We start from the raw sequence: 20,737 nt of genomic DNA on the forward strand, positions 1-20,737 counted from the left end.
CCACAAAACATATACTTATCAAATATTAAAATGATGATAGGGATACTTTAGGTATTTTTAAAGAATTTTTAAATGTTTTTCCGTGTTTTTGTAAAATATTTATTAAAAAGATAGCTATTAAGAAATTGAGAGAATTTTTTATGTCATATGATGGTTATTTCCTTCGGACACATAAAAAACAATATAACACTTCTTAACATTCACAAATTTTATTATTGCAATTTTTTTTGTATTTCCCCAAAACATAATTTTTCATACTTTTTACTCTGTTGGCAAATCATCTGAAAAAGTTGCTTGATGTTATAAGAAAATGTTTTTAATAACTGTGACATGAAAAATTGAATGAAAATCATTGCAAATAAACACAAAAAATATTTTAAATTTTATTTGGTATGACAGTTCCTCAGGTAAGGGTTATCGTTCCTAAGTCTCAAAGCCCAAACCCTTGGGGACTTTTCATTTCGGTGTTGAAGAATTTCCTAAATATAATGTTGGAATGATAAATACATACGTATTTCATTATAGGCCTGTAAGTGAATATATTGGCTTTTATGCAAAACTAAATCGAATAAATAAAGGGGAGAACTGACTAGGCTAATAGGATTTATGTATCCCAACCTGAGAGAAATTCTAAGCAACCTTCCCATCCCATTAAGGTGTTAAGGAACAGCTGTCGATATTAATGTGCATTAAAGTATATCATAATTGAAATACTTTCACTGGTTTAGAATTTTCTTTCACAGTATTTAACCAAAAAATACGTTTTAGAAAATTTTGGAAAGTTGAAAAAAATTATTGTTCTCAAAGGAAATCGAACTCATGATCTACAGGTTTATAGTGAACACACTAACCCACTACACTACGGTGTAACTTATCGATGAAAGGAAAAAACTAGTTATTAACAAAGATTATACTTGATTTTATTGTTCATTTCGATAAATAATACCACACAACGTGAAGGTGTCACATATCACATTACTTGTAAGTAATGAATTTTCCAATTATCAAATTAAATCTTTTCATTAAACACCTTTTTCAAATGAGCGGTCCCCATACAATTTGCCTCAGTTTAAATCAGCCAGTACCGGAATTGCATGCTTCGAGATTTACTTTTTTGCGTACTTCGTCATCAAAATGTGGTGTGTAGAGCCACTTTAAGTCAAAAACAATGTTCAAAAAATACTATTGTTCAAGCTTTTTATGTGAATGATTAATTAACTACCTTCCCTATAAATCTCTTAATTTGAAAATATCACCTGATTGATATTTTGCAATCTGTTTTTGGTCTTTCTTGCTTGCCGGTCGAAAATTCCTAAATATAGTTACATGTACCTTGTGTTAGGGTGAGGCTCTTTTTATTGTATAATGAATACTATTATGTATAATAAATTTAAATATCTTCCCTACTTAATGACATCTAGCAGGCAATCTAACTACATGGGCGAGCGAGGAAGTCTCACAGTGTTACCAGTGTGTTTGTTTGGATTTAAAATCAATAAGGGGTATTGTTGGTATTATCATATTTACGCTTTAAAGAATATTAAAATATTACCTGAGAGTTTTATGTGAAATTAAGAACAGGACAATTTTCACATGTATGAAGAATATTGTAAACTATGTTTCTGACTTCTTTTTTTTAAAATTTGTCAAATAAATTTTATGTTCTTGAATTCTCCACATAAACTAATGACATGCAATTTAAATCATACATGATGACCACTCTAATGATTCTTCGGACAGTGCATTTTAGTGTTATAGCTTACATGTTTACCTACAGTGGTGAAAAAGATGTAGATTTAGAACCCAAAAGAGGAAGCATTGCGCTCAGGCTTTTTAGTGTATATTTTAAAGCGCGTATTTTTATACTATACAGGCACGTAGCATCGTTTTTGAAAGTGGGGGGGGGGGCAGACTCATCCTCATCCAAAATATCTTGACAGGCAAAAAAAAATATTTTTTGAATTTTCCAAAATCTTCAAAATCCTAATCCGGGGCTGGCGTAACTTCATGACTTCAATTTCACTTCGATTTCTTATTATCATATCAATTTTTTACATACTCCCAAAAGAGGGGGGGGGGGGGAATTCCATGATAATTCAATTTTTTATATGTAAATTTAAGAAAAGTAGTTGCTTCGAGAAAAAGTGGTTGATATGGGTCATTTACGAAAAAGATACATCGACACATTGTTGACATTTACATAACCAAGCTACACTCTGCTTAGTTAGAATAATCTAGCTTTGTCTCGGGATAGGTCTTCACCAGCTGTTCACAACAGTTAAAATGCCTCCCATAGACCTGTAATGTAGCAAAAATTGCAGAATTGCTCCGAAACGATTTTGGACAAAATCAATGAAGCTGCATTGAAAATAACAGGCAAATTATTCATAACAAACCATTTTGAGGCTGTAAATACCTTTCATCTAATAATTTAATTCATATTAATAAAGAATTCAACACTTTTTCACGAACTTTTTTACTCACTTCATATTTACACACCATGTTGACAATCGAAACTCTCGGGATTTTTCATATTAAATGCACTGAGTTGGAATTTTCTCCTTTTTCTTTGATGAACCGAATGTATAGCATATTTTCAATGAAAAATTACACGTTTTTGTATTAGTTTTTGAGTTCATCCATGCAAATGTGATACTGTGGAAACATAAACTAAATGGCCTCCAGTGATTTAGCGTGAATGTAATGCACATGCGCAAGATTGTAAAATTTAAAAAATTCAGATGATTTACGGATTTTTTAAAGGAATTTTCGTTGATTATTAATGAGCAAAGTTTGATTAAGAAAAAAAGCATATTGGTAATCTTTAAGTACAAATAATAATTGAAATATATAAAACAAAAGACAGTACCCTTCAGATTTCTCGGTATTAAAGCCCAAAAATTCGAGTCTATTATTTCGATATAGTAGTATGGATACGTGTATATGTAAATAAGGTTTCTGTTTGGTAATTGAGGATATCAACTAAAATAAAACAAAGACTTAAGCCATATCAACATAGGAAACAAAATTATGCATGTATTTACTATCAACTGATTGAAAGTTTTTTGGAGGAGAAAATTTTTTGTTTGCAGAATTTAACAATTGCATTGGTTCAGTAAAAAGGTGCTAAAATTAAACGAATAAGAGAAGTAAAAACTAGTAGTTAATCGTATATTCTTTTTCAGTTTAAAAAACGATGTTTACATGCTTATCACAAGTCATGCAGTGTCGAAATCAATTTCAAGTTAAGTTTACTTTGATGTCCAAGTTAAAAGATATTTTTAGTCATCATTAGAGGTAGGTGTGGAATAGCAAAGCTTCTTTTTTTGGTAAGGATATTATTGACATGTCTCGTAACTAATGCAATGAAATGAGAGTACCAAACCCCCGGATATTTATATCAAAGAAAAGTTATGTTGTAATAAGGAAAAAAGAAAGTAAAACTATAAGGTTTTAAATCAATGATGGAATGGAGGCCTAGGAATATTTTTGAAATATAGCAACACTTGAAAAGTTGTAGGGATTGGGGTTTATAATTTTAAAAAATTACATTTACTGCAGATTACAGTAAGTTTTAAGCAACTGTAAATTGTATCTGTAAACGCCACGGGACCCTTTATATTGGAACTCTTTCCTGGAGATGTAATCTTTCATCGTTTAAATAAATGTAAAACACATGCGTGACATCCTATTATTCATCACACTGCAAAAAGTGTTTGTGTGCTCCCGATTCAAGTCACACACTAATTTCAAACCCCACGAGATCACAAAGGCATCCAAAATGGCAATCTATCAAAACTACGAACATAATTTTAGCGGTAGATTTTCGAATAAAAGCGGTAAGCGGGAGACAGAGTAAAAAGTGGTAGACTTCCGCGTAAAGCAGTAAAGTTAAAGCAATATGAGCTGCAATTTTCATGTTGAAATTTTTTTTTACAAAAATGTTATTTTCTACTTAAATGACAAAAAATATCATGGTTTTTAAATTTCTGTTACCCTTATTTTTGTGGAAAAGGCCGTTAAGAGGCCTTAATAGGAGCAAAATATAATTATTGTCGTCCTGAACTAAAATTGATCTGCTATATATTTCTTAGAAGAGAAATCTTTCATCAGACAAAAATTAATGATTTTTTTTCAAATCTTGTCTATCATAAAAGTTTAAGTTACATGAAGACTTATCATACTAGCAGGTTTTTGCAGCAAAATAAAATTCTAAAAAATGCAGCTCATATTGCTTTAACATGTATGGTTATAATTACACCTCTCGCCAGATATTTTATACATTTATTGCATGATTGTGAGGGGAACATGAAGATTTATTCCTCATGGAAAATCATATATCCCGAGGGCAACGCCCGAGGGAAATATTATTTTTCTGGGGAAGTAAATCTTCGTATTTCCCTCTCAATCATGCAATAAATTGTTTATTATACTGACCGACATGTGTTAATATAGAATGCACCGGGTTCAATCGTTTTTCAATTCTAGTTAAGCAATTACGTAGTTAATGTGTACCGGTTTCTTTCTATGACAGTTATAAAGACAGATTTAAAACGATTTTGTAATAGAATTAATGATTTAATATAATTGTATATTCATCCTTAGGATTTTTCTTCAACATAGAATGAAAATTCTAAGGGAGTGGGATATGATGAAAAATATGACGATGACAGGGAAATATTTATTGCCCTGGCACGTGATTGTCTAGAACCAATCAGATGTCGCGCTATACAGAATAACCATATTGAGGTATAACTACATGAATTATTCTACCTTTTTATCCAAAATAATGTTTATATCTGCCTAACCTACTATCAATTCCTTGCCATGGATCATAATTTAAAGATTGATGCGCAGGGTCATGGATTTCTTGTCTAATGCTAGTGATAGTAAAGCCGAATTGCAAAATTTTCTCACACAGAAAAAATGGACTTTGAAAATCAAAGGTCCTTGTTTACATTGTACAATGCATAGTTTCAGTGTACCTCAGAATGTGACTTAACAAACGGTTTAGATCCTTCTTCCCTTCTTAACATGTTAAAAATGTGTGTATTCTTCAATAAAATATAACGATTATCGATAATTGCTAACTTCTTTCCTTACATACACAAAGACATAATAATTGAAAAAACTATTTTATTTTATTTTTTTTTTTACATCAGTTCAGTTTTCTCTCTTATATTCAGAAAATTAATTTTTGACTCATACATGTTTACGAACTAAAAGAAATGACATACACACAAAACGTTTTGTCTGACAACTTTAATTTTTAAAATGCCTTCAAATCACAGGCACACGACGTTAAAAGCATTTCTTTTAATGATAGAAGTATTCCCTGTTCTAGAGTTATAACAAGTGCCGTCACAGTCTTCATATAAGATTTCTTTTTATTAAACGTTGTTTAAGACTGCATCACAATTCTAAAACATCTCGAAAGTGTTAATATAGTTTAGATTGATTGAACACTATCGATTACACAGTCTTAATTTAAATATCTATCATCCGAAATTTCATATGAAATTTTTTAAAAATAAAATAAATAAAATAAAATATTTTTTAAATAAAAAAGCTTTTTATGTAAATGATGAATCAAAATGCTTCCTTAAAAATATCTTAAAATCGATCCTACACAATACCCCATTAAAGCTGAACACCGCTCGTAAATAGGCACTGTCCGCCATATTTCTCTTTAATCACTGCTGTCCCTACAACCCTTATATAAGGGACAGACCTCTAAACAGTTCAAAGTACTTCGCTGTAGAGGTCTCACCTGTGTGGACGTACATTTTGCCTCGCCGTGTTACCCGGTCGCGATGAAATTATCAAATTTTACGCACTTTTTGAAGCCAGGAGAATATTAACATCAAATAAATTGGTCAATGCATTATTTACGAACAGAAAATGAACATAAGATAAGAAAAAAATGCATAAAATCTAAAGACCACGAAAGGAATACTACATGTCGGCCACGAGGTTCAGGTGTGCAATTGGGTGTAACGAAATCGAAGGGTTTATATACCAGGTATCTGTGTGACGGTGCCTATTTACGCGCGGTGTTCAGCTTTAAGGTGTAATATCCCTCTGCTATTAATTTTGCCATAATTTTTTTTAAAAATTATCATATTGATTTTCATAAAAGTCAATATCAATCGATTCATATGAAACAAATATTAAGTGATGAAGATCTGCTAGATTTTTCAAAAATTGATAAAATGTCTAATCATGATATGAAGAAAACTAGACATAGTGATTAGAAAAAACAAAATTTTACCATCGCAGCATAAAATTAAAAATCCAAAATGTATATGAAAATAATATATAGTTAAATACATTTTCAATTCATATTACAAAACATATTGAAGCGCTGCATTTTAGTTCAGAATAGCACTTTGTTGTATAGGTTTGCAACAAAAATTGCTTCAATCAACAAGAGTTATCTTTCTTTATCATAGACTATTGAAGGTTTTACATACATGGTTTACATACAGTGCAAGAAAAATTGTCACAGTTTCTTAAATTTCAGAAAAGGTTTTCTTTTTTAAATTTGGATAAGATAATAGTAAATGGATATATATATATATTTAAGATATCCTAAAAATGTAAACCAGAGCATTTTGTTATATGTAACACAAAAAGGGATCAAGTGAATAATCTTCCAGTATGATACATGTAGCAATACAGGGATATACTGTCTTGAATCAAATGAGCTGATATGTTAGGGGTTTTTTTCAATTTGTTTTCCCATATCTGCTTCCTCAGAATAGAAAAGCTTTATTCAATTTTAAACATTTGAAATGTTATAAGTTATAATTAAACGATTTCAACTAAGTCTAGAATTTGTAATGTCTAGGTCACATTTTTCCCAATTATAATTCATTCAGCTCTGTGAACGAGCTATAGATAGAGAAATAAAAATATTCAATCCAAATATTCTCTGGCCTAAAACATCAAACATGTACCGTACATGTACTGAACAAGTATATAAAATTTAGTTATATTTAAAAAAAGAATAAATCCATCGGGAGGGGGGAGGGGAGGAATAGTCATATAGATATTGCCCTATAAATACGTTATCATTATGATACATTTCTTGTAATATTTTGTAAAAGTTTTCTTTACTTTTTTGCCCCCTGCTTCAAAAGAGCCATGGGGTTCAGTTCTAATTTTCTTTTTCTATCTTTGAATTCAAATAAGTGTATCGCCTTCCAACATAAATTGGGACCATGCACCACCTCCCTTGTTGTTATATGCATTAATAATTGTGAGTTAACAGAAACAAAGTGATATTATTTCCTACAGAAGTTATCTCTCTCATCAGAGGGACATTCCACCTTAAGTTTCAATTATATATAAATCTTCCCTAAAGTTATTGATATTCAAAACGTATTTTCCTTGTTAAATACATTTAAAATCAGATTAAAAACTAAGATTTTTTAAACGTTTATCAGAATTAGTGTCACCTGATGAGTTTTCTTTTCAGATCTCTTTCAAGATCACATGATGAGATATCTTTGAGGATCACCTGAGTGATATTATGCAATCTGTGTTTGGCCATTGTCGCTTGCCGGTCGTAAACATTACTTCCCTTCTTCGCAAAAACTACATGTCTTTTGTTAGGAAAATGCTCTATTTCTCGTATAATGATTACTTTTGTATGAAATATTTCCTTAAAACACTGCTCTGATGTCGTTCCTTTGTTCCAGTAGTCTTAAAGTTTATCTGATTTGGTGAGCTTCTTAATATCAGACCGTTACCAGTGGTTACAGTACTGATACCCTTCAAAGTCGGAGTCTCTCGGATAAATCAACAATGGAATTCAATGGCAGTGCTTTAAGTATGATACATGTCTCAAACACTTCTGTGTGAAAAAAAATATCAGAGCTCGACCCTAACTGGCCTCGAAACTAATATTTTTTTTAAAACAAAACTGTTGTTATTTTTATTGTATGCAATCAAAGTACATGAAGACGAGCGAGGAAGTATATATCAAAGCTTTTTTTCTTACATAAAAAGTGAATCTTGAAACTTGCATCAATTCATATTCCTTTATAAATGTTTTTCTTTAGGATCTCTCCCCAGTTTAATTTTATTTACGTCTCCATCAACAAATTTTATCTTTTTCTCGTGTAAACATCCAAAATTAACAATTCCTTTGCTTTTCCAATAACCAATCGTATGACAAAGATCTCGGGTCTGTACTTTTGCTTTCTTTGAAGCCAAGGATTTTTCTCGATTTTGACTGTTTATTGATTGATTAAGCATTATCCGACAATAACTCGAACTACAACTTTTTCTTTTAATTCTTCTTAATTAGCAGAAGATGAAAAGGGGCATTAATTGCATCACTAAGCTGTACAGTCTAACAGCAGCTAGTTCTTTTTAATTTTTTTAAATTTAATTCATATTTCGAAATCTTTCAATTTATGAATGTATTTAAAAAAGCGGTAGAGAAAAATAATTGATCCTTCGACAAGTTTTTGTTTAAAGTTTGCTCCAAATCCCATTCTCTTGTCCCGAATAAAAGAACAAATCAAACATACTTCTGCCCACCCCCTCCACCTGGCAATTACATGTATTATAAGGAGGGGTGAATTCATATAAGGATCCATTTCCAAAGCTAGGGAAGTCATGTAACTTAAGGAACAAGAAAGGCTTTCTACGGTCAACAAAGACCATAATTGTCACGGGATATTAGGGATGAGGGGGGTAGTCAACATATTTCCTATCAGATTTTCCCTGTAATTTAAGACACGAGATTTTTAGCCATTGGTCGTCATTAAGTAAAGAAAAGCTCCGAATATATCAGCTTTAAAATTTAAATGTTTTCCTTTAACTTTATTTAGAAATCTTCTTCTCAATGAGATTAATATATAGTCTAAAAATGACAACGACCAACCATCTTAATCATTGATCAATTTTTACGGAGGTATAGAAAATTGTTTTTAAAGCTATAAATAAATAAAAAGTATGATTTTTTTTTAAGTTTAATTTTCTCTTTTTATTCATAGAATAATAACATGGACAGGGATTTCTACATTCTTCTCGTTCTGGTTTTGCTGCAATATCAGGTATATATGTGAATGAATTTGTCTTTATATAAATAATGCCTATTTATTTTATTATACTGAATGTCTTAATATTACAGAATTTTTTACTGCTTTTATATAGAAAAGACGTAAATTCTACGCCAAACCGTACGCGCATAATTTACGCACCTGAAACAATTCGTTGTGTTACCTGTTGCTAAGTGTGTTGCTAACGCTGAGGGTAATAGAACGGATTGTCAACTGTGTCTTAACCAATCAGGTTTCAGTATTTAACATGTAAGTACAATAATAAATATTGTTACTTTCCAGTTTCTTTTTTATGTAATAGATGTGTGAATGTGGAAACCGATACTGTAAAGTGTGATTCTCTTGAAAGATTTAAGTACCACTGTGTCATCAACGGATTCAGAAATAAAATGGTGGAAGTGTATGCACCTTTAAGAATAATTTTCGGTAAAGCAAAATATATTGTAGAGAAAAAAAACCAGTATGTTCATTTAATTTATTATTGGGGGAGGGGTTGGATAAGAAATCGTTTAAGTGATGTTTATCATTTAACGTTTTACAGGACATTGCACAGAGTTTAATGTTCATGGGGGAGTAATTCAAGATCAGATGGCGACTCCCTGCAACAATACATTCCCCAAATGTGACTTGATCTATAACTCATTGGATGCCTATAAATGTATGGTCACAGAAGTTCATATAACAAAATCAGAAAAATGTGTTAAAAGACACTTTGGCCAAAAATTTTAAAGTTAGCTCATAGTCATTATCTAAATTACAGTTCCTGATTGCTATAAGCTTGTAACAAACGGTGTGGTTTTATCGACAACGCCAAATTCATCAGCAACTGATCAACAATGCCCTGTGTAAGATAAGTTAAAAATATAGTAAATCATTTTAAACTATTTCTTCAGAAATACAAAAATGTAGTTCTTCAAATGCTTCTGTTTTATAATTATAGATTTTGATTTCACTATTTTGATACAGGAAACTTGACAAAAGGTTAAAATAAAATTACATTGCTATATTATAGTTCTAGAGAAACAGGGAGCATTATAGCAGCTGTAAATGCGGTCTTGTTCCTGATTGTTATAATAGTCGTACCATTCAGAAATAAAAGTAAGTATGATATGCATTATTATGCATTTATTTTTGTTACATGAACTCAATGATTTTTTAAGTTGTACATGGAAACTTTTTCAAATATCGAAATGATTTAATAGATAAACGCGAAAACTGCTTATGGTTCTCAAATACATCTTGAGCAACTGTACAATTCATTTAATACCTATGATAATTTTCTTCCAGTAAGTAAACAACATCAGACAACTTATCAACAAAATGGAAAACCTTATTACAGTCATGTTAGTGCTGTAATATAAGCAAGCTACATGTATAAGGTATGTTAATTATTTATATCATTTAAACTAATTGGGATTTGATACTTTAAGTTATCTTTGCCGAATGTGTAGATTAAATAAGATAATAATAATAATTTTGATTCCTTTTCTTGAAAAAAAGTAGCAAGGAACCTGAAGACAAGCATTTAGGGACCATAAAGCAAAAGGTTTTATTTTTTGTTTTACAGTCAACGTTTTGATAAAACATTTTGTTAATACATAATGTATTAGGAAAGTTCCCATGGTGCTCGTTTACAAATCAACCTACAGTAAGTGGTTATCAAATCATATTATCAGAGATTACAAGAAATGTTTTGCAATAAATAGACATGTTTATATTGTACTTTGTGTATTTGATCTAAGGAAAAGGGTCCACGTGTTTTAGATGTAGATATGTGAAGAAAAAAAAGCCTTAAGTTCTTTGTTAACATTTACTGTAAACCAACTTTTATTCGCGTGCGAGAAATTTTCGCAATGTTCGCGACAGCCTTGTCGTCGCAAAGATTTTTTGCCGCAATTAAGTCTTTGTCCTAAGACTTTAATAGCAGCACAGATGTAGATAAACCAGTTTTTCTCGCATTATCATTTATCATCGGCGTGAGATCGATTTATCAACTGTGCGACATCAGTGTGAGATTCTTTTGTCTATCTCCTCGTCCTAGACCATGAATTTTGTCCCCTCGGTGAAATTACCCTTTCCAACACCCGTAATAATGAATGATTCTATCAATCTCAGGTACATCGGGAATCAAATAAAAGATGGGTTTACAGTATTCATATAAAAACTGCAAAACTTGCATCACTCTTTTGTTTTTTTCCAATGTTATTCTATTGCAATAGATGGGCTTAGACTAATGTAAAAAGTGGGTTTGATTGGGTAATTCATCAGATAAATATGTCATAAACAGAATTCAACGAATAACTGGGATAATCATCTTTAGGTTTAAACTGGAATGGTTAGACTTGGTAAAGAACGTAGTTTCTTTTTAAATGACTGTGTCAAAGAAGAAGAAAATGGTCCAAAAAATCTAATCATTAATTTAAGAAAATGAAGTATACATCATACAAATTGCATTTTGTTTTGTTATTTGTTTTGTTTTTGTTTGTTTGTTTGTTTTGTTTTGGGGGGTTTTCTGGCTTTTTTTTTTTGTTTGTTTTTTTTGTTGTTGTTGTTTTTTTTTGCTCTTTTGCAGGTATCTTCGGAAAAAACTGGGTCTAGTGTTCGTCTTCTACTTACTAATATAGATGTCAATAATGTGGTTATGTAGAATCTAAATTTTCATAAAGCTTTAAAAATGAATTTATTACCCTAGTTCCTTTAAATGGTATCTATATCAAAATTTATGCTAGTTTCTTTTGAAGACACAAATTTTGAGGAATAGATGAATTAGAGACTTACAAGAAGTCAAGGATATGCAAAATCTGAATGTCAATACGCTAATACAGAGTGAAATGACCTTCCTGTTTTACATGCATCAACGTACATGTGAAAGACATATTTTTAGGACATCTCTTGTAAAAAAATCGATCAAGTGTGTTTGAAATTCGATACATATTGATTCATAGCATTTTACTTTATTTATTAGCATGTAAATATCTGGAAATTGTTTTCGGTGAAATCAAAATGGGAAGATAAAAACAATAATTGATATCCTGCTTTTTCTCTCATTTTATTATCATTTCATGTATTTAGGACGCCGTTATGATTTGTATCTTCTCATTATTGTTATTGTTCATGTGTATGTGAATGCAATATATACCAATGTGATTCTATTCTTTTTTATTTATCATTATTTTGAAAGGTTCCTTTTCCTCATTACAGTGTACTTTAGCTGGTCACGATGTACTCATATTTTATTCAGCTCATATTAATGACCCTGCCTCTATTGTGCTCTGTCGTGTCATTGAGGACCCATTTTTGACGTGTAGTAGCCAACATTCTGAACGTTATTTTTTATTCATTTTAAAAAAATAAAAATTCTTCTAAAACTTTAGTATGTAATTTCTAGTAGTGCAAGTTAATTTTAACACTTTTGTTCGCGAATAAATAAATAAATAACTTGAATGTTATTGTTTCAATACAATATTTGAATATATATAATTCTTTGAAAATATCATTAAATTATTATGTATCTTTGAAAAAGATTTTTGGAAATCTAAATGTGAAGTGTTAATTTTTGCCAGCAAATAAAAGATAATATTAGATTTATCTCTTAAAGGGACTTAGATACGATTTGAACTCCAAATTTTCAAATTTGATTATTCCATTTTTAATGTCTAGAATGGTAAAATTGGGTATTGTAAATGATTCCTCAAAATTTGAAATCAAATGTCGAGTTACAAGCAAGATAAAGAGTTTGAAATTCTCTGTTTTGTAAACAAAGCTTAATTCTTCTTATTGTTTACCTGTGTGTTGTATAGTTACAAGTTTCAATTGAATGGTGCCTTTTATTGATAATATTGTTTATGAACATATTGAATCAGTTTATCTTGTTTGCCACCAGTCTTTATTTGTCAAATAAATAGTTATTTCCTTAATTTATATTATTTGTAAACAAATATTAGACGCGATCTTTGTTTACATAACAACGAATTATTATTACCTCTGTATCTCGCTTGTAACTTGACTTCTAACATTCAAATTTTGGTAAATTTTAAAAAATGCACAATCGTCATGTAAACCATTTTGTACATAAAAAGAAAAAAAAGAAAAGCATCACAAATCGTGTCAAAGTCCCTTTAAATGAGACTTTATATTAGATATAATCTACACTGTACCTTTGTCCTTTATGTAATGGATAAATAACGAGATGGTGTTGAAAAGTTTAGAGAAAACATTCCCTCCGAGGGCCGAAGGCCCGAGGAGGGGATGTTTTCTCTAAACTATTCAACACTATCGAGTTATTTATCTTACTTAAAAAAATTCCCCCATTTGAGCCTCTAAGAAGCATTGACCCATTCATATATCCAACTGTGATGGCTTACAAAAGTATAATTCCATACACAATAGCCTAACCAAACACACCTTTTTAATCATGGACTAGTGAACAGGTGCGCATGTTATAGAAAATCATACCGCTGTACTGAGCAGACATAGATTTAGAAGATGAATTTTTTTAACGCAAAGTACACACTTGTACAATGTATAAAGAGATCTACAGTTCCTGGAAAGACATGGATACCGTTTGAATGATATTTTAAACTTGCAAGGAGAAAGGAAAAATCAGAATTTTGACGTCAATTAACAGACGATGATTTATCTAAAAAATTGATAGGAGTCTTATGAAGTCATAGTGCGACAATATTTTCTATAGTGTTAAACTAATTAGAAGGAGTGATATGGTTCAAGGTTCAAAGAGGAAGTCTAAAAGTTTATGAAAGTGATTTATATGTGATCCCGAATCTATCAAAATTAAGAAAAGGAGTTATTTCTGCAAAAAATTTATTCGAGGCTTATCGGATAAACATTTATGGATGACAAAATTCTGTTTTATAAATTTGGATTTATGTTGGAAATAAACGTTTCAACATTTTTTCAGTTTTCTTTGTTTTATGCCCTGTTGGATATTTGAATATCCAACTGATTGACGGTTGGATATTAAAAATATCCAACTCCTATCAGTTGGATATTTATATATCCAACAACTGCTGATTGAATAGTGAAAATAAACGTTGGCTAAATACAATGGGTGACGGCATAGAAGTTTTTTAAGTAACTTTTGCCTTCTGTCTACACTCTTTCAAATGCATTCTATACTACCTATTGTATATCTGCAAATTTTTAGGGATGATGCAGCTATAAAAAAGTTCAAAACTTGTAATGTCTTTAAATTTACTCATACCAGGGATGACTCAAGGTCAGGGATAAATAAATAAGATCACTGACATTTCACAGAATTATCGTTTAAATAAAACAATTTCCTTGTTAAGAAATTTCATATTATGACACAAAATTTCATATTAATTTAACCAACGTTGGTTAGTAGAAATTCCAGTACCAACTGCATCCCATTTCTTGTGACTGTAATAAAAGTATTCCTGGTCGTTTTATGGACGATTTGGACTCTTCATTGGAAGTAATTTTAATGAACTTTGCTTTATATACCTGTTAGAAATAGATATGACAATGGTTGCTCATTATGCACAGGCAAAAAATAATGAATGAAACTTTTCCAAGTAGTCAAGAATTGAGAAGAGATGAATTAAATTAAATTTAATCAAGTGTGGCATGTTGTATTTTATTTGGTTCTTTTTTTTACTTACAGTTTAAACAACATATTTCATGCAAGGAGGTGTTTAATTTGTTTATTTGTTAGTTTTTCTCAAAGAAATTAATCGTTTTTGGTGTGGTTTTTCCGGGTTGTGGTTTCCCCCTAATCTTTATATTAAGTTTGATTACTTTTAGTTTGATTTTAGTTATATATATAGTATATTGATAATATGTTTATTAATAACACCTATTCACACTGATGTTGAAGAAAAAAGGAACCATACCAAATACCTTTTCAAATCATAGACAGAAATGGGACTTTTTTAGAAACACTATTTTTGCGAAATAGGACTTACGACAAATCATAATTTATTGTTGCATAGTTATCTGTTTAACTGTTGTACAAATACTCCTTTTACAGAGATTTTGGAGAATTCTTGCATTCAGGTGTGAAGTACATTTTAAACTACGTGTATATAGTGCTTTGTTCTAATTTTACGGTTTTTTTATCATGTCGCAGCTATTCGATGAGTAATGAGAAGCAATCAACCGTCTTGCAATACTAGCAATGTTTTTTTTTTTAATTTATAGTTTCAAAACTAATTATACAAATAAAATCTATTTTAAAAGAAAAGGAGCATACATAAACAAACAACCTACAAAAGACAATTTAATGGTATTTTTCAAAATACAGATAAAACCGCATTTTTTAGAAGAAACATTTGACATTTTAATTTTGCTTACTTTCAAACTGTCTGTTAAATATGTCCCCCTTTTTATTCTCAGTAGTCTAATTTTAAATGGTGGTATTAATGCTAACCTTTATACTTAATGGTTAAAAGACTGTTTACCTTTGATCTATGTAGTGCGGTTCATCCTCATAGTTTGACTTTCATCATGGTGTTCAAAGGCACGGACTCTGTGTCACGTGAGCAGACGACAGGCGTACTTATAGGAGGGGCTCCCCATTATACCGTGGAAAACCTAGATCTGATATTCATTGGCTCCAATTTCTTCCACCTGCACCGAAGATACAACAAAATCGCCATTAATCTAACAGATTTCACCACCACATCCGCCCCTCCTACCAAAGAGAGTCCACGTGCGTTATTTGAACTTTACAGACAGCAAGCGTTTTGCAATTTGATAAAATGTAATGATTTCTCAAAATTTGTGATAACAGTTAATACTTTTCCACTAATCACGTAATCAATCATTTAACCAAAAAAGTTTAATTTCACAGCAAGCTTTTGCAATTTGTTAAAATCTAGCACAAAATTTGTGCTAAATTGATTTAAAACATTTCCTCTCCGCACATCATCAATCATTTAACTGAAAACAAGTTTTCACCAACCTTATACCCATCTGATTTGCTATCTTTCAGTGAAGACGCTGATTAATATAACCTTTGTACTGAAGAATCTGACATATACTAATCAGCTAGCAAACACGGAATCCCAGGAGTTCAAATCACTGGCTATACCATTCTGTGGTTATGTACGTCGAACTCACATTTTCAAATAAAATTAATAAAAGACATATTACAAATGTTGAATTGTCTCTCCAAGTGATTTGTATGCAATTTGCAATCATTTATACCTATTTTTTTGTTTTTCAGTTAACTACTCGAGACAGGTTTAAATACATCTATGAACTCTGCCAGGTTATGGCATTTGTGTGAGTGTTGCAACTTTAAATTTGTCACTTTATATTTTTAATATATGATTGTTAACCAATTCTATTACTTTTTCATACTTTCATACGCACTATTTGCTTCTTTTTTAGCCAAGAGGGTGGAAAGGATAAGATCAACTTCATCCTACAATTCAAGGGTGCTCAAGATCCCACATTACAAGAATTTATTTATGGAATTCTAATCGAAAAGGCTCCTAGAAGCGATTGTAAATGGAGAAATCTCCATCATTATGGGTCCGCTGGCTGTGTTTGATGATTCTCTGGCCATTAACCAGGTCACTGTCACATATTCTCTGCCACCAGGTAAGTAGAGCTCTGCAGAAGAAAATGTTTGATTTTTTGTAGAGACATTTGCTTCGCTTTTAATTATCTTTTGTCGCAGATGAGGGCTATGTAGTAGTAAAATATTGATATTATGAGAAAAATGTTACTATATTTATAAATCCATGAATTGTCCAATTTGAGGACATCAATGGTTAAGACAATATCTTAATTTTAAAATCGAGATATAAGAATAATAAATGGTTAAAACAGTATCTAAATTTTGAAATCATGAAATAAGAATAAATATCTTTGGAACAATATTGAAGCAGCTTGAAACCGTTCTTAATAGCGATGATGTTATTTTAAATAGAGTTGACCACGCCCAGTTCTCCGCTCACCGCGGCGCCGCTCGTGACTGACCCTTGCAAAGACGCACCAGACAATGCATATCTCCCCATTCCAGGAAAATGTCATCAGTTCTATAAGTGTTCTTTTGGAATTTCCTATATGTTTGAATGTCCAGGAAACACTGTATTTTTCAAGGACAGAAACCAATGTGATAACAACGATGGCACAATTAATTGTTAATGTTTTTAAATCATCAGAACATGCCGTTCTTGGTTAAGAAATCCATTCTCATGGACTCATTTTTTTAGTATTTATTCAATTTTCATGTTGACGTCATCGCATTATGTTTTTTGTCATAATAATTGGTTTTATGTTGTAAACGTCTGCTTATACGTGCAGGCGTGTGCTTTTAAATTGGCTTAATATACAAGTGTATATATGTATTGCACAAACTCGTGCTATTTTGTTATGACTCAAATATTCTCATGTTTTTTCGTCAGATTCCTTTACATATTGAAAACAAATAAATCAAGATGTATTAAACACTGTTGACCTTATTTGTAAAACTTGGATTGTTTTTAGACAACAGAGCATTTTATTAAATAATCGTTATTGGGTTATCAACCATATTAACGCCGAACACGGTCACTTTGATCTTAAAAAGGAGAAGAGAGATGAAAAATCCTTATTAAAATTGAAATGAAAACTTAAATGAAAATATTATACTTAAAAATTATATTGAAGTGTAATATACCAATTTAATTCTATGTTCAGGCTAGCAAAGCATTTTTTGATCGAAAGGTTTATACATGTATGCACTTACAGTGCGTCTTACCTGCATATCAACTGCATTGATTTCAAAAGCGGATATTTAATAAAATGTATAAAAAAAAAAAGCATTGGTTTATATGCACTTACAGAGCGTTCAACGTGAATTTCAACTGCATCGATTTTAAAAGTGGAATTTTTTTTTAAATTGTATAAAAAGGGTTGCAATCTATTGGTTGCCAAACGAACACATATTTTCTTCTAGACTGACCAAGGTTAATTGGTATTTAATTTTTTCATCACATTTCCAACAACAATTCTGATAGCATGTTAAAAGTTTGTGATAAATTATTTATGATTGCTATTTAGGTTGTCTTTGTTTTATATTCAGGTACTTTGCCAGTGAATGAAAGACAAAGATTAAAAAATAAGGTTGATTAGACATGGTATCATTTGGCGATGTAATTTTCAAAGTTCAATGAAGAAATACAATGAATAAATGGTTTGGTTTTGATTTCAGACAAAATTTCTATACAGGCTCTTGAATTTTTTTCAAAGAGTTATACAATTACTTTATGTATCAAATAGATAATGGTATTCTGATTACATATACCTTTCATATGTGGTAATGAACTCAGGGAAATCGAAAGTTCAAACTGTTTATGAGGTTATATTATAACTAAATATTGAGCTAGACATTAAACGTAACAAAAAACCGAAACTCCTGCTTTCAGTTTTCTATTTTGTTTTTAGAAACAACCCAAAGTACAATCAAACAAATGCTTTGTTTATTTGAAAAGAAAAGGAACAATGCTAAAGCACAGGATTGGTAGAATTGGGCTTTGTTTTGTTTTAATACTATACTACATAATGTTCAAGTGGAAATTCCATTTAAGATCTTTTTTCATTCAATGTTGTTTAAGACTGCAACACATTCTTTAAGTTTCTATAAGCTCACAAAAGTTTTGATATTTTTCAGATTGCTTGAACACCATCGATAAATTCAAATACAATCTTCAATAAAATATTTTTCATCCGGAATTTTATTTACAATACAAGCTTTCTATGTGAATAATGAATCAATATGCTACCTTATAAATATCTTCAAATTTATTGAACTCAATTTACCATTCATTTTTATATGAATTGTATATTTAAACATTTTACCTAATGATAATCATAATATCTACGTATTTTTCATGTTAAATGTCAGAATAAAAACTAAGATTTTATATTAAACGTTATTCAGAATTAGTGTTATCTGATGATATCTCTTTTCAGGTGATAATTGGCATCTGTCAATATTGATGAGGATTCAAGTTCATTATAATTAAAATACTTTAACTGTTTTAGAATTTTCAAATTTTACAATATTGATTCAAAAGATACTTTTTGAAAATTGTTGGAAAGGGAAACATTTTAAAATTCCTTACGGGTTTCGAACTCATTAACACAGCGTTATGCTGTTAGATGTCAATATTAGAAAAGAAACAATTTATAATGTTATACTTGATTTTATTGTATGTTTTGATAAATTATATGTCACAACATGGGGGTGTCCCATACCACCCTAAAATTACCTGATGAGGTGTCTTTTAAGATCACCTGATTGATCTTATGCAATCTTGTTTTGGTTTTTTTGCCTTTGTCGCTAGCCGGTCGTAAAAACCTAAACATAGTTACCTTCTTTTTCTCATAAACTACAAGTTTAAGGCTAAAATTAAACAAATTTGATTTGTAGAATATGTAAGAGAAAACGAAAAATGTATTGTAAATGTCATATATCACTCCAAGGAACATATATATTAAAAAATTGCCAGAACTGTTAATTATATAGTTCACGGTAAAGGGGTTCTAGTTTAATTGAAGCGTACTCTAGTGATATAAATTAAATGCATAATTTTTTTCAAAATTGAATCAGCCCTCTGTTGGGTTTCTGGCAAATCAACTAAGTAGGTGGGTATAATGAACAAGGATCTCTATCAAACATGTGAAATTCATTCTTGTGTTCGGGAAAGGCTCTTTTCATCGCATAATTAATAACTATGTATGAAAGATATATATTCTCTACTTCTGGACATCTAGCAGACAAGGAAATGGACGATGGAGGAAGACTCTACTAAAGTCATAACATTCATTCCCGTTGTGTTTGTTTAGATTTAACACTGAGGAGGTGTATTGTTGATTATATTTACATTTGCGCTTTAAAAGAAAAATGGTTTCCTAAACTTTTAATGGGAAATTGTCAATTACAGTTCCAACTTCTTTTTTCAATTTGTCGAATAAATTGTATACTCTTAAATCCCCAACTTAAGCTAATGACATGCACTTTTAATCATAGGTGATTACCACTCTAATAATTCGTCCACAGTCTAAGGGCTTTAGAAAGACCGTGTCTATAGATATTTCACAAATTGTTCTTCATGTTTATCCCAAATGATATTCATATCTGCCAACCCTTCTATCTATCTTTTTTACTTGGATAATAACCAAAGAAATAATGTACAAGGTCATGAATTTCTTGTCTAATGCTAATGACAGCAGAACCGAATTTAAAAAAGATCTCACAGAAAAAAATAGACTTTGATTTTATACATTATACAAAGTAAAGTTTTCGTGTACTATTCAGCAGGTGGTTGAACAAAGGGTACCATCTTCACTTCTCAACATGTAAAAATGTTTATATTCTTCAATAATAAAGTAAATATTATCATCAATAAAAAATGAACAACGAATTGTAATATTTCCTAAATTCTTTTCTTACATATACATATACAACCTAAAAAATAAAAATAAAACGCTTTTATTTCCGTATGTTTACATCCCTTAAGTACAATCTCATTTTTGATTTTGACTCATACATTTATACAAACTAAGAGTTGACATATACACACAAAACCTTGTGTTTGATAAGTTTAACTTTGAAAATGCTTTTTAATATCAGGCACCCGATGTTAAACATGTTTCTTTAAATGATGAAAGTGTTTCATGTACTATGA

The 20,737-nt window shown here is 30.5% G+C and overlaps 1 protein-coding gene and 2 long non-coding RNA genes across 6 annotated transcripts in view; all 3 read left to right on the forward strand.

Moving 5' to 3' along the window:
* LOC105340797 (neurogenic locus notch homolog protein 1) overlaps nucleotides 1-17,143 on the forward strand; it is a 66,157-nt gene extending 49,014 nt beyond the window's left edge. For both annotated transcript variants that reach the window (XR_010708400.1, XR_010708401.1), the window contains exons 66-67: nucleotides 16,449-16,661; nucleotides 16,993-17,143. The gene's annotated coding sequence lies outside the window, so the exon portion shown is untranslated. The remainder of the gene's footprint in view (nucleotides 1-16,448; nucleotides 16,662-16,992) is intronic.
* LOC136270590 (uncharacterized) lies at nucleotides 1,428-9,406 on the forward strand. Of its 2 annotated transcripts, none has more exons than XR_010708406.1 (3): nucleotides 1,428-1,502; nucleotides 9,009-9,068; nucleotides 9,376-9,406. It is a non-coding gene; the product is annotated as an uncharacterized lncRNA (long non-coding RNA). The 2 variants fall into 2 exon arrangements; XR_010708405.1 differs by lacking the exon at nucleotides 1,428-1,502 and adding an exon at nucleotides 7,485-7,834.
* On the forward strand, nucleotides 9,403-12,226 carry LOC105340785 (uncharacterized). 2 transcript variants are annotated; one of them, XR_010708403.1, is made up of 7 exons: nucleotides 9,403-9,500; nucleotides 9,616-9,732; nucleotides 9,835-9,919; nucleotides 10,087-10,172; nucleotides 10,362-10,453; nucleotides 10,575-10,620; nucleotides 11,647-12,226. It is a non-coding gene; the product is annotated as an uncharacterized lncRNA (long non-coding RNA). The 2 variants fall into 2 exon arrangements; XR_010708402.1 differs by having other exon boundaries at nucleotides 10,578-10,620.
* Nucleotides 17,144-20,737: the final 3,594 nt, after the last annotated feature.

Source organism: Magallana gigas, chromosome 8 (genome assembly GCF_963853765.1).
Source record: "Magallana gigas chromosome 8, xbMagGiga1.1, whole genome shotgun sequence".
In the NCBI taxonomy this organism is placed as follows: Eukaryota; Metazoa; Mollusca; class Bivalvia; order Ostreida; family Ostreidae; genus Magallana; species Magallana gigas.